At 35.2% G+C, this 15,915-nt stretch overlaps 1 protein-coding gene and 1 long non-coding RNA gene across 2 annotated transcripts in view; one reads left to right on the top strand and one right to left on the bottom strand.

Annotated features, from left to right (window-relative positions):
* The window catches only part of LOC139975557 (uncharacterized), a 466,508-nt gene that overhangs the window by 414,660 nt on the left and 35,933 nt on the right, over nucleotides 1-15,915 (bottom strand). The window lies entirely within an intron of this gene.
* LOC139975547 (uncharacterized) overlaps nucleotides 1-15,915 on the top strand; it is a 199,342-nt gene that overhangs the window by 178,959 nt on the left and 4,468 nt on the right. The gene's annotated exons all lie outside the window — the stretch shown is intronic.

Below are 15,915 nucleotides of genomic sequence, written 5' to 3'. Positions count from 1 at the left end.
ATATACATTACAATAATGTAATGTTGATACATGTTGTAATATATATATATATATATGTATATATATATATATATATATATAAATATATATATATAGATATATATATCCTTATATATCGTTATATATCTTTATATATCTATATATATCTATCTATATATATAGATATATATATATCCTTATATATCTTTATATATCTTTATATATCTATACATATCTATATATATATATCTATATATATATATATATATATATACATATACATATATATATATATATATATATATATATATATATATATATATATATATATATATATATATATATATATATATATATATATATATATATATATATATTTATATTTATATATTATATTATATATATACCCCTCATTTGTTCGAATTCATGACAACTAACAATCTGTGAATAAATTTACCTCGAAATGGGCACATAATATTGCACCAAGTTGGTCAAGGAATGCCCCAGGGCGTGAGATATAGGCCTATATGAGCAGACACGTAGCGAAGAATTTGCCAAGGGAGGGACGAACCTATAGGCAAATGATCAGAGTCGTAGATCTAACCCACATATTAATAAAGCAAGTGGAAATATGTTTTCTGCTACAATATCATAAAAAATAGGTGGTAATTTAAATAAAATACGAAAGGGACATTGGATATAGATAATACACATTATGTGTTAAACAATTCAATACCCTATGCAATAATGGTTTGAACCACTTAATGTGGTCTTGACTTTCAGTGTTCAACTTAAACGTTGCGTGCTATTTGAAGTTACTCATCGAAGACACCCTGATCATCATATGCTTTAGAGTCTTAAGAGAAGGGCATTGATTAAAAGGAAAATAGACAAAGTACGGAGCAAGTTACAACACACGTTACCGCATTACCGCTCTGCTGACTTCGACGTAATAAGGACGTGGAAGTCGGTCATTAGTTGTCGAAATAATAACTGTTTGTGAGAAAACAGTTTTCCACTTGCGTTTTATCTTGATCGTCAAATGTCCAAAACGTTACTTTCAGCAATTGAAAAATTTAAGGTCATGCCGTTGTGGTGTTGTGTCATCAAATTCTAGGGGAAAATCCTTTCAACATTCCTAAGTACGCAATTAATATTTATTTAAATCACTCTAGGCGTTTGCACTAATTGATGTGTAATACTAATACTCAAGTTTGTTTCTCTTCAAAGTCTCTTCATCGGGGATGGGGGTGGGTGTGGGGGGTTTCTCTTTCAGTTTCAGTTTCACACCATTTCACTTTTTAAAAATTCAAAGAGGAAAATTCATAGAAAATATACGTGAATAGTTGTAAAGCTGGTATAGTGTACTTTATTGCTAATACAATGAAGTGTTTTCGGCAACACAGTACCTGTAATGCTAAAATGTATGATATTGAAAGAGTTATTTCAGTGAAACAATGATCACCATATAGCAATACAGTAATATACATATTCCCGCTTATTCTGCCTTCACGAAAGCATTTTGTTAATGCTGCGGTGATACTGAACTGTCTGAAACTGTTAATTGTTAAACAACAACTTCATGAAACAAATCATTGACTGAAATCAATACAAATTGCAATGTGTTTACAGTTTTTAAGAATTTTAATCAAAAGGCTATAGTTTGAAAATAGCAATAACGTTACTGTGCCTATTAAAACTCAATGTGTAAAGTAAGGTGTGACAATGTCACCGCATCTTCTGTAATTTATAGTTACCATACTTACTTCTGTAAGTGGGTTCTGTCTACGCTTGGAGAGATAGTGGGTAATGAATTCCATTTTATCCCTGAATTCATTATCAGAAGTAAGTCGTAGGCCTCCTACAACCAAAGTTTCAACACGTATACAATTGTGCGCATCTTCTAAATTGAAAATAAGACTCTTTTGCGTAAGGTTAAGTTTATTCTGTGTTTAACGTTCCACATCATGTTTATTTTGTTGCTATGGTCAGACAGCAGTGTTTGGTCAAAAGCTCTTTTTATTTTATGTTGTTTCTTCTTTCTGATATTTGCTTTGTAATGTGGCTTTTTTACTTCATCGGAGCATAAAATATTACACGAAACAGAAAGTGCGAGTCGGTTTGCTCTTTAATGTTATCAATACAGCATGTAAATGGTTGCGTGACAACGGTTTAAATCAATACTGATGGTGTGAAAAGTGCAGTGCTGTATACATTATGATTTTCTCCTAAGCCAAGTGTAAACAAGAGATAATATCTGTTTTAAGCTAAGCTACATGTATAGTGTTTTGCGCCATATTTGGAGACACTAGATTTTTGTGTGTAATTATCGTTACATTTAATGTCATTAACCCTTTGCTGCGTTGGTAAACAGCGACAAGCAGCGTTGTTACGTTTTTATTTTAGTAATTAAAATCAATTGTAGACATAATACTCCGCTAACCGCTAACAAATGTTGCTTCCATCAGTTTTAATTTGTGAATATTCATGTCTTACAGCCACTATGATTTGATGAGATTAAAATGTGAAGAGACTTTTACAAAGTTGCTCTTTATAGAACAGTAAAGTCTTCTTAGCACTCATCCTTATGTCCCTTTAGAGAAACCTGGGATTGCATCCTGGAACAACTCTTGCTCATTGAAATTGCGACTCAGTGATTTAATTATATCGAACCGTCCATCCATCCTGGTAGATGAGTTTGTGTCGTAGGTCGAATAATTGTATGTAGCTACAGTAATACATAAGTGGAGATTAACTCTCCCACGCGTTTGCATGATTTGAATTTACGTCTAAGAAAATATTAAATAGGCCTATAGTTAAAATGTAATGTCACGTGAACATCAGTTTCTTCTTTTTTTAGTACCTCCCTGTTCTGCCAATAACGAAAAGTGTGCTTTGGTTGTTGAGGTTGTCCCTGCATGATGAATAATTTCAATACAGTCATACATGATGCATTTGTGTACCTCAGTGTTTTTAAAGATGATCACTTTTTAACTTAATTCGGGACATCACCTACCAGATGTAGGCCTACCATCCCACCAAGATATCTGTAGAAGTTATCGTTGATCCACATAAGGGCTCACTGTAGATTACTCTCACTTGTTTGGGAAAGCCTTTGTTGCAAATGTACCACTGGAAGGAATATATTTATACAAACATAGATGATTGAGATAACATGATTTTCTTTCATAGATCTTGATATTCTGCCTATCTTCAACTCGTAACAAAGAACACATTTGATGGTTCCTATTGTACATGGTACCACGGGTGGGGGAGGAGGGGGAAATGAGGCACCTAAGTTAAAAAATTTCAAATTCTCAAAAACGTAGAATTCAATTTCAAACTCACTATGTTCAATAGAGATATTAACCTTCATGCTACATAATGTATTTACACAATTTTAGTTATTGTTGTCCAAGAGTTATATTTTGTGACTCAAAGTGACAAAAGTGAAATGTGTCATATTCCCCTTTTGCTGGAAACAATGACGGTGTAATAATTGTGGCAAACAGTTTAAAGCATAGTTTGAGGTAGACATATAAAAAGTTTGATGGTAACCTGAAGCAACAAAATCATATAGAACAAATCATGTTTTTAATAATTTGTAAATGCTTTTAAAAGTTTCCTATTTCACATAAAGGATACAGTAAGATACAGTAAGGCTACACCATGTCACTCACCAAAATTAAAAAATGTCACCGATGAAACACACAAAATTCTCTTTTAAAAGTCTTTTATTTTACATCCGGAAGGGTAACATTGTTAACACTTGAAATTCTGGGCCATGGTGAACAAAATAACAATCTAACTGTAATATGTCAAAACTGCCAATTGCTTAACAAATACTACCAATTATATCCTAAACATATTGATGCCAAAAATGGACAAGAAAATCTAGCAGTATTTTGCAAGTGTATCTGTATGAAATATTAGCGTCATTCAAGTGTGCATCATTTCATCCTCCACGACTGCGTCATTTTGCCCCATTGAGGCTATCTGGCTCCAATTTGTATCATTTTACGTAAGGCTAATGACGAATTAATCCTTAACACTCTTCGACTTGTGGTCATTAGAAAATGATGGCGCAACTATTTTTTTCAGTATAATGTAAGAACCTTACGGTGCCTCGTATTGCCCTTTACGTCAGTAACCCGGGTTACACTATATCCCTTCAACAATCCAGATAATAGAATGGAGAGGGCGAGGAAGTTCTGTTTTCTGTAATAATATAGTTTACTATTTTATTTATCCATTAAAGGTTTTTTCAGTATGTGTGTATAAGTATGTTCAAACGACGTCTATCTTGCATAGCTGGTACCAGGGTAAAGTTAAAATATATTTTGTTTTCAAATGTCCCTTGTTTTAAAAGAGACGTGGAACGCAGGTAGCGACAAAGGAGATTGAGGTGTATACCCATCCAACTCACCCTTCAGCCCCACCCATAGGTTTAAAGTAGTATGTATGTAGACCTTTAAAACGTACTCATAGCCAATGTAATCCTTATATTATCGTTTGAGTGGGAGGCAGAACCATCTCCGTCTACATGGGAATACGCTTCAACGGCCTCATGCTCACACCCCTCCTTTTCAGTTTCTCTGATAAAGTCATTATACTTTATCACTCTTTTGAACTCCTACGAACCGTGTAAAATAATATTAGTTTAATGCAATGGTAAATAGACAAAAAAAATGATCAGAATGCGAGGCTTTCGTCTAACCATGACAATGCTGAAAAGAAATCGCATTATAATTGACCGCCGGTCCTAAATTATTTTTAGCGAAATATGCAAAATATCAACAACAGAAAATGATATTAATGCAAAAAACAAAACAAAACATATTAATGCAGTAAGATATAATAAAAATTACCACGCGTATCTTGTAATATTTTCATTTCACATTCATTTCCCGTATTCTTTGAATGGCAAAACATAAAGAGAAGTCGCTGTGATTCCCACAGAGAGAGAAGTCCATAAGCTGATTCACACTTGTTTTTGGCTCCATACAACAATATTTGCAACAAGAGATTGACAATTCAGACATGGAATCCCTAGAAATATTGCATAGCACATAAGAATATCAGCATTGTAGTTACAATCGAGATTCGAAAAGGTCCAACCTGCGTTTTATAGAGTTTTAGAGTAAACTTATCATCACACGCAATGAAAAGTGCAGATATTTGCACCTTAATTTTGATATCAACTAGCGTCTGGTCATGCTTATATGCTAAAATGTTATGATGCTAAGATGTTATGTCGCAAGGGGGAGGGGTGACCATATACGTGTCATAACTAATTTGTTAAAATGACTCGGTCACCATTGCGGTTTATCATTCACTGTATGTGCCTTTAGACTTTCGTGAACAGCACCAGGGGCGGATCAAGGGGGTGGGGATTTTAACCCCCTTGAGCTTTCTGACCTAAAAAAACTACCCTTGTACGCAGTGCCCTCCTATTCCGCAGGATCCACACAGGGCCAGGATAGATCTACTCTGGATCGAGTTGAAGATTGTAATTTTAGTGATTTGACACAAGAAAACACCCTCCCCGTAGACCTTTCCCCTGGAACGGCAATCACTAATCGCCAAAGCAACAACAAACTTGCAAAGTTTACCATTCCAGTCATTTCAATTTTGCTGTGAGTGAACACGAAAAATTCACTTAAATAACATTAGGGGTTCTGTTGCTCAGTGTCCTTGCAATTATGACTGTTGGTGGTATCTTCAGAGGCACCGATGCTGCCATTTTGCTGCTATTGGGTTGCCATGTTGTAAAATTTCCTGCGCTCCGCGCCAACTAATTGTGGCGCTTTGCTTTATAGTTACTACCTTCATTTTAATTACACTGAGAGTGTACACAGAAACCGGACTTATCTACACGGCTAGGAGCCTGAAATAGTACATGAAACAAAAAGTGCGTCCGTGTTTCTTCTTGAATGTTATAGTTATATGTTATAAGCCCCTCCCATGGCAAAATCCTGGATCCGCCCCGAGCGCTCTCTTTCAATTAAACAACCAAATGAATCTATATCCCTTACGATGAACCAATTGTAGCATTCAGACAAAAGTGTCTGGACGGAGTATTTCTTTCCTAATGGAGTCACGAGTTGCAAGTACAATTATATTATTATTCAAATATCGGAAAGAAAAAAGTTGAGGAAGTTGTCTATCGACTTATTTGTGTCTGATGGACAAATGACGCATATAAGTAAGGCATACATGGACCTGAGGGTGCAAAGGACCTTCATTGGAGTTAATTCTAGTTTGTATTTAACTATAGTTTTCATCTTGAAAATGGATTAATTTTTCTAGAACAGTACGCTATGCTGCATGGGTAATTTCTGAAGGATTTCAATGATGCAGGTACGTTTCACATTAGATTTCACTAGCATGCCCATCGGGACTGTGATATCGGGTTAGCGTAATCATGCTAAACGAATCAAATCGATACGAGAGGAAGAAGGGTTACGTTTGCATCATTATTGTCATTCAACTTTTCCCCTTCTCTTCCGAAATATCTGTTAATGGAGGAAATGCATCATAATTTCGATACGAAGTCAACATGAGAAGTCCGGCCGTTTCTTTTCAAGAAGAAATCGACATGTCAAACTTACGACATATGGTACTCGTAAACTCGACAGCTACGGTCAGTTTATACAATTAAGATAGTCAAACGTCGTCCATAAAAAAATAGATAATATCGATAATCGAAATCTCAGATGAAATGTCCAACGAAAAATAAACGACAACATTTCTTTCATATGATTGATAATGAAAATACAAAGCAAATACATTTCGAGTACATTTTCGAACTTTTGGAGGACAAGTTCAAATGTTGATATAAAACAATGAAGATCCTACTTCCACCAAAATCTAACCACAATCGATGGAATTATATGATACTCTCTGCAAGTTCGGGAACGAAAATCAACTAATATTCTTCACTTTTATGAATTGAATCGCTATTAAGGGGTAGTTCGATTGAAATTTGTCAAGCTATAAATTATACCGGATTAGTTCCAGAGCCAACATTATTCCTATAACTTGCACATTAAGCAGCATTAAAATGAATACAAAGGCGACGTTTAAATTGATAGCAATCTTTGCTTTCTTTACTATTCTTGCTTCTGAAGAGACGATTAAATATGCGAACTTTAGGACGGAAAACTATATTGCGTTCTTTCCTTTTGGAAGTACTGTAGGGATTTACTGTGAACAAGAGATAAACATCTTACAAGTACAGGCTTTAAGCAGTAGTAAGGAAATTTTTAATATAGCTATAAATTCGCAACTGCAGGATGAATTTTCTACCACCTATCAATTGGACATGATTAATTCAACAACTATTTTGTTAACAATAAATAAATTAACAAGTCAAATAAACGGCACATTGTTTCGATGTCGAAATCAAAAGGAACTATCTGCTACAATCGTGGGTTTTAATCCGATTAATGATGTTAATCCTCTTTGTTCATCATCATGTGGATCTCGATTCATATTTGAGGATTCGGTACAAAGTGACATCGAGATGAATTGTACTTCAGAGGAAGGAGACCCACCAGTGATGATGTCAATTTACATCAGAGATGGAGATGAAATCAATGACGTTACTAGCATCTCAACTAGAACAGTATCCTCTTACCTGCACCACTCTAAGACTCTATCATTCTCATCGTACTTCAACTCATCATTTAACAATAGTGTCTTTGTCTGCAATGTCTCTCAACAATTACCAGCACCTTATCAGAGTTATCAAGGATCTTGCTCCTTCGGACCTATTCTGTTTCTCCCTTTGTTTTCTGTCACAGCGAATCCATCAACTATCGACTTCAGTGATATTAGAAATGCAATATTACGTTGCACCAGTAATGTGAGTGAAGTTAACCTTACCTGGAGTAACATCCCTAATCACCGGAAATATGATATTAAGGAAGGCGACACATACATTGAACTTTATGTAACGGATACCGGAAGTGACGTCTACTTAGTTGACATACAATGCGTTGGTTACTATGGAGATAGAGTCATTGCATCAACAGCACACGTGTTATATTTTCCACATTGTGTCATAGTAAACAATGTAGCAATATATTTGACCTTGGTGATCATCATCATTGTTGTTGCTTGTGTTGCTGTTGCGTTTCTTCTCAGTCGCATTTTTGTGATAAACTCTCGACATAGTAAGGACACAACTCAAATGGATGATGCTTCCGTAGACGTTTTACCGAGAATTCTTCCCACGGAGAAATACGTGAACATAAATTCATCTTCACTTACATATGACAGTGGTGGTTATCTCTCTCCATGTGAACGTTTTCAAGACGATGAACAGTATGATATTGTTAAATGAGTATCCTTTTCTCTTAAAAACATTTCTTCATCTTTTATTTAGTTTTTCTACAGTTATTTTATAAATAATTTTTATGAGTACTGTACTCATATTACTATTTTTCAAGTTACCGTTACACCCCAAAACAGTCAATCACTGAAGTTATTCTTATGTATCATACATTATTGAATATGTTACTTTGGTGGTAGTCTGAATACATCCGTCCCTTCAATGCAGTATTTGTGTTAAGGAAGCTGTTAATACATCATGATGATTCGAGCGCCCTTAAACTGAGATAACATAATGTTTAACAAAGCGTTTGGTTCCAAAATTAATCAATTGTTGTGTACGAGGGAAGACTGTCTGTCGGTGTCTCTGCATTGCATACTTTAATAAAGAAATTTATGTAACCTATTTTAGAAAAGGGGAAAGTTTATCCGAGATAGGAATAAAATGGGAATTGAAGCCGTAGCATTCCTAAATTCAACATTTGGACGAGTTGCCCTGAAAGGTATTAGATTAACATATCTGCAATTTATACTGCGGGAGTGACCATTGCTGTGATTAACTCTGGGTACTATAGTCCGTTTGTTAGCGACATCATGCTCGGTGAGGAGAGCCAGTGTGTAGCTGATTCAACTACATGACGTTTTCTCTCCATTTTAAATGACCTTTTGTAAGACCCACAGTCTCATGACTGACTGATTGGCGCACATGACGACAACGAATTATTTCCCTTTGGTCACATTTGTTGGGAACACTACCCCGAATGATACATAGTATATAGTAATGAATTGCAATATATGACTTGGCTGCTACAAACAAATAGAATATTATCTATAGTATATATTAACATTCTGGCTTTGTTACACAGTACGTGAAGGGAAATCATGTAATACACTACTGATCTGACGTTGGTACATGTAGTGCGATATAGATTAACACAGCGTCGTTTTTTCTTTTGTCATGGAAAAGCATTTCCTGCTAACATCAGATAATAAGCTTTACACAGTAATGAGCGTTGAACACCTGATCAGGTAATACTGTGAAGTGACCCTGTCGTTTGTTGCAAAATTAAATCGAAAGAAAATCTCGACAATGGGAGTGTTTAGATGACATGTGGATTACTTAGAGTATGTATAATTTTATACACGGCGTACTAATGTAGTTTATTTTCGCCATCACAAACATGATCGCTATATATAATATCTCTAATAATTTGTGCATTTATTAACAGTAGTACATGAGTCAAGACTTGATTTTCAATCCTCGCATGATTTTCATTTACGTTTATGATAACAATAAGTATATCCACTGTATAAAGTAAGGTGATCATTAATCTCTTCTTTGTTGAGATTGTCCCTGGATAATGAATACTCTCAAGTTCTCAACACAGAAATAGCTATCCCATGAACTATGACATGTCATGTCTAACAGTTTGTCTGATGTCATCTTTTAATGGAAAGTAAATCACAGGGCAACATATGTTCTCATTACACGTAGGCTTTATGCGGATACAGAACGCGTTTAAAGTATGTCAATGTTCAGTTTCGATTATTTTATCGTGAAAAGCATTTCCTGAAACTAATTGAGCAATGCAAGTACAACTCTTTCCCAGACCATTTTTCGAAGTGTTTGAAGTGACAAATTGTAAAATAAACATTAAAACTGAAAGACATTTTGATCAGGAAGTTTGAACTGTAAGAAATGTCATGTCATATATAAGTCCTTGTCATGTCACGTATAAGTAAATAATGTACATTATTGTCAACTCTGCATTTAGAGCAAGGCCAAGATTGTAAAAGAAAGCTTTTGAGATCAAACGCTTCTAAAATATACATCGCGTTTGATAATTAATATTTTCACTAAATCTATAATGCATTGAATTAAACAAATCTTAACTATGGAGAAATATTCACTGAAATCAAGCTTTCTATTTGCTCTCTATAGTTCAACTCTTGCCCAGACCATGCTTTGAAGTGTTTGCTCAAGTCGTGACAAATTGTAAAAAAAAAAACATTAAAACTAAAGACTGACATTTTGTGCAGGAAGTTTGAACTGAAGGAAATGTCATATCAAGTCAATAATGTATACATTATTGTCAACTCTGCATTTGGAGCGAGGCTAAGATTGAAGTTGAAAACTTTTGAGATCAAACGCTACTAAATTTAATGCGTTCGATAATTCATATTTGCACTAAGTGTATAATGCATTGAATTAGACAAACCTAAAGTATGGAGAAATATTCACTGTAATCAAGCTTTCTATTTGCTCTCTATAGTTCAACTCTTGCCCAGACCATACTTTGAAGTGTTTGCTCAAGTCGTGACAAATTGTAAAAAAAAACACATTAAAACTAAAGACTGACATATTGTGCAGGAAGTTTGAACTGAAGGAAATGTCATATCAAGTCAATAATGTATACATTATTGTCAACTCTGCATTTGGAGCGAGGCTAAGATTGAAGTTGAAAACTTTTGAGATCAAACGCTACTAAATTTAATGCGTTCGATAATTCATATTTGCACTAAGTGTATAATGCATTGAATTAGACAAACCTAAAGTATGGAGAAATATTCACTGTAATCAAGCTTTCTATTTGCTCTCTATAGTACAACTCTTGCCCAGACCATTATTTGTAGTGTTTGCTTGAGTCGTGACAAATTGTAAAATAAACATTAAAACTGAAAGATATTTTGAGCAGGAAGTTTGAACTGAAAGAAATATCATGTCAAGTAAATAATGAATATTATTGTCAACTCTGCATTTAGAGCAAGGCCAAGATTGGAGTCGAAAACTTTTGAGATCAAACGCTACTAAAGTTTATATTGCATTCGATAATACATATTTGCACTTAGTGTATGATGAATTGAATTAGACAAAACTAAACTATGGAGAAAGATTCACTGAAATCGAGCTTTGTATTTGTTCTCTTCGTTTTAACATATTTGACAAGACAAAAACGTATTTTGCTAGTATGAAACGATACGTAAACACATCAACCAATAGAATAACGTGGGTTAACTCGAAATGAAAATGTTGCATGTGGTATCATGATTCCGTCAGTCGATTTAACATCACCAGTTTAATAGTTCCATAATTCCGCACGGTCGCCACATATAGGAGCCCAATTTGATTTGGGGGCTGTAACGACTTAACCCAAAAATATTACCATATTGAAATACGCTCGGCGCGCGTACAACGTGTTAATGTGAATATCATGTAGACATGCATCGGTTATTACATCGCATGCCAATTACATACAATCATTTGCCGTGTTATTACCCTTCCATATTGGTTATCATTTTTGGGCAAGTCGTTACAATAATAATGAAAATAATGATATAAGATTAGCCATTAAAAGACACATTGCAATTTATTTTTCTTTCAGTAGCCTGGTGCATATTGCCCGAATTGTCATAAAAATATTTGGTTGGGGGTGCTGCACAGTGGCTTTTGCACAATAATAAAATATAATTATTGATCATTACATCACAGTTTGCATGCACGGTGGCATTCGTGATGGGAAATCACGTAATACACATTGTTAGTGATATGTCATTGAGAAGGTGGAACTATAGAGAACAAGACAGACAAAGTCTCGGTTATTTCGAACTGCGTTATCTTTGCTTGGAAAATATTATTCATGCCAAATTTAATAGGTCCTGCTTAGCGAAATCAATATATCAGCTGACATGTCAATCGTGAAAGTTGTGAACTTATTTGTTTCGCGAATCTAAAATAGGTCCTCTGTTATCAGTGCCGTCTTCTATTAAATACCTGCGACAAGCGTAAGAGCTACTGTTGTACTATAATCCTCATGCCACAAGATAACAAAACAACGTCAATATCATAAATAGCCCCAGGGTATTAATAGACATTTAATTAACACGCCTATGTTGCATCAACAGTGGTTCCTTATGTTGAACCATTACTATCTTTATTGCATGACATGTAGCATGTAAGCTAGCACTCTTACGATATTTCTATATGCTGCACATATTACTTGATGCACGTACCTTTGAACCTGACGTTAGCGTTGCGACCAAGCAAATAACACATACATAACGACCGCATACGAATTGGAAGATCTCGTGATTCTCGTCCGATGTGATTTGCTAGAACCTACACAGCATAAGACATTGTTATATGAATGCTCTCTCTGTAAGACAGTCCCCCACCCCATCTTCCACCCCTTGCTAACGCCGCACTAGCCAACAAAATCTAGACATATGTTACACTGTTATTCAGTTAGTGGACTGTGTTCGCTGTTATATTTCGTTGAACTAAAACGAATACGCCATACTGTTAAATCAGCAAATTAAATGAACATTTTATTTTCTTCTACTGACGAGGCGACTGCAACCAAATTGAGATTAAACAAACAACACACTAAACACACTGAAGACATTGGGCATTGTTATGTTACTGACGAAGAATGACGATCGGAATTGTTCAAATAAAGACAAGACACTTATATAATCTTAAAGAAATGTATTTGAAGTTACCGCGCAGAAGGCACGGTGACAAGAGGCATGAGTATGCATGTAACATGCTGTATACATATGTTATGTGGTACAGTATGGTATTCAAGAGCTAAAAAAGTAGTTTAGTTGGACATCATATAATAACATTACAGCCATTAATAATACATTTTCAAGTGATATTTTCTATCAACTTGACAACTTGAATGTATGATTCATAGTAAGGCTGTTTCACATACTAAAGATAATTTAGAATACCTTTACTTATTCTCTTTAAGTCCATGTAGTTTAAATTATGTACCATTCTGCTTGTCAATGAGCAAAAAAGATCAATAACTACCATGTTTGTACTATCAGACAATCTACAAAATAACCCGGTCATTTATATTATATTATATTAATGTTGATTCCAGCGAACCATTATTGAAAAGTTTTACAAAAGAGCCCCATCATAAGCAGCAGTTTTTAGCCAAGACAGTTGGGTGGCGATTTTGAGTTAGTAATCATGATCTCGTAACATGCACTACATTTGCTCTCAATGCAAGCTTGTGCTAATAAATGACTCACTAGAATTCCCTGTCTGGTTAAGATAGTTACATGAACCTTTATGGCAGGGCCAGATGTGAATGAAGTATTCTTTAAAGTAAGGAGTGCTGATGTGCTCATGTGGGTCATTGAAGTCAACAACCTTGGTGTCTTTGGGTCCTCCTCGGACACAAATTAATGAGACACCAAATGGTGCATTCTGTGGCACGTTAAGGTTATTAGTTATAAGTTTCTATATGCAGCTCAAAAGGGAAGGTCGTGTTAATCAGTAATGATAAATTCAAAATGCCATCGACTAATTAAGGTATGAGCCTAAACCTTATAACGGGAGGGCTGGAGACGGAGGAATGATTTTATAATGGATGGGGCATTGTCCTGCGGTAATCTCGTGTGTTTCTTGAGTTGTGGGATATCACCGGAATAAATTATATGTCAAATGATGCATTCTGTTGTGTATATTTAGGCCATCAGTTAGATCTATTGATGTAGCACTAAACGCAAGGTTTTGGTAATAAATACTTAGGTATATAGTAGAAAACGAAAGGGGTGGGGCGGGGTAGCCTACAGCCGTAGTAGTGGTCCAAATAAAAAATCCTCCTACTGAACCATTTCTTCCTCCCCCTTGCTACCCCGCCAACCTCTCTATATGCACGCCAATGCATCTTGTAACACTTCCAGATTTACATAGCTGGATACAAAATATCTAACTCAATACAACGTAAATCAATTGAACCTTCGAAAAGTAGGAGATATATTAATGGACATTAGTCATTGTCTGTGTGCTCCTACTGAAAATTCGTAGCCAACCCTTCAGTCGGACATGATAGTAACGAAATTGTTTTTCTCGACTGGGAAGTTGGAAGTTCGATTTCCCGATTGGTAGTCCGACGACGGTCCTACAGGTCGCACGACAAAATTACGCGACTAATAACGGAACTTATTTGCATGTGATTGTGACCTTAAAAGTGTTTGTCCTTTCTGCTGTAGGTACATTATCTAATTTGTTAATATCATCACACGGCTGAAGACCGATATGGCTTTTGCGAGACTTGAGAATGTTTTACCGCCGCTATTACTGTGTGCGGTTATTACAACATGTTTGAAACCTTCCTCTTCTCAGCGGACGACGACTACTAAATTTGCTGTTATTCCTGACCCTATCAACTTTCTGAAGAATGAAACAGTTGAATTTATTTGTGAACAAAATGCCAACAATCCATTTGACATAAAATTTAAAGGCAACATTGTGATTGTGGAGAATAAGCATTTAAAAAATGAATTTTTTGATATATTTGATTTTCAAATGTTGAATCCCACTACGGGCAAGCTTACATTAAAACATGCAACTGAAGAATATAGGGGATTATATAAATGTGGTGATGGTGCTGATGAGAAATATGCTGCGATTATCGATGTCTACACATTAATAAGCAGTAAACCTATTTGTAAATCTTCCATTGAAATCGGATCATATATTTTCGAGGATCAGATTGACCTTATCGAGATAAACTGTACTTCAGAGGACGGAATTCCACACGTGACTATGTCAAACCATATCATACAGGGTAATAAAAGCACAGATGTCACTAGCAACTCAATCAAGACAATATCCTCTCACCCGCACCCCTCTAAGACTCTATCATTCTCATCGTTTAACTCATCATTTAACAATAGTGCCTTCGTCTGCAATGTCTCTCAACAATTACAAGCACCTTATCAGAGATATCAAGGATCTTGCTCATTAGGACCTATACTACTTCTCCATTTGTTCTCTGTTGCGGTGCCTCCATCAGAAATCATTTGCAGTAAAGTGAAGAATCATATTCTTAAGTGTAACAGTAATGTGAGTGAAGTTAACCTATCCTGGACTAAGATTCCAACTCACTGGAAGTATGATATTAAGGAAAGCGATGCATACATTGAACTCACTGTATTGTATACCGGAAGTGACGTCTGCTCAGTGAATATACAATGTGTTGGTCACTACAGAAATAGAAATATCACATCGACGATACAAATCAGTGCAACCAATAACCAAAGTCGAGTATAGCTGTTTTATTAATTGTCATGGTCATCTGCTTCTGTTTTATATGTCTCATTGTAATAATAGTATATAAATATCGCTCAAATGTTTCCGCCGGAGAGAACTCTAGTACGAGTAATGCTAATACTAGAAATACATCTATTAATGATGGCATAGTCCCACCGATTGAAATTCAGATTGATAACAGTAATGCATTTAATCTCCCCACAGATAACTATACGAACATCAATTCATCTTTATTTACTTATGACAGTGGTGGTTATCTGTCTCCCTGCGAACCTTTACAAGAATATGAACAGTATGATATTGTTAAATGAGTATTCTTTATTTTTATTAACTAATATTTATATATGACGTTTTGGTTTTGATTCATTATTTTGTTTATAATTGTGATGAATACCGTGTTGATTAGTTCATTTTCAAATTACCGTGACCATCCAAAAAAGTTAATGACAGACGACATTCTCTTGTATCATGTAACATGATACACATTGGTGGATTTTATCCGTCCTTCCAGTGCGACATTTGTGTTCTGC

Source organism: Apostichopus japonicus, chromosome 11, assembly GCF_037975245.1.
Source record: "Apostichopus japonicus isolate 1M-3 chromosome 11, ASM3797524v1, whole genome shotgun sequence".
In the NCBI taxonomy this organism is placed as follows: Eukaryota; Metazoa; Echinodermata; class Holothuroidea; order Aspidochirotida; family Stichopodidae; genus Apostichopus; species Apostichopus japonicus.
Note: the sequence above shows the minus strand (reverse complement) of the source record. Positions and strands in the feature narration are given on the sequence as shown.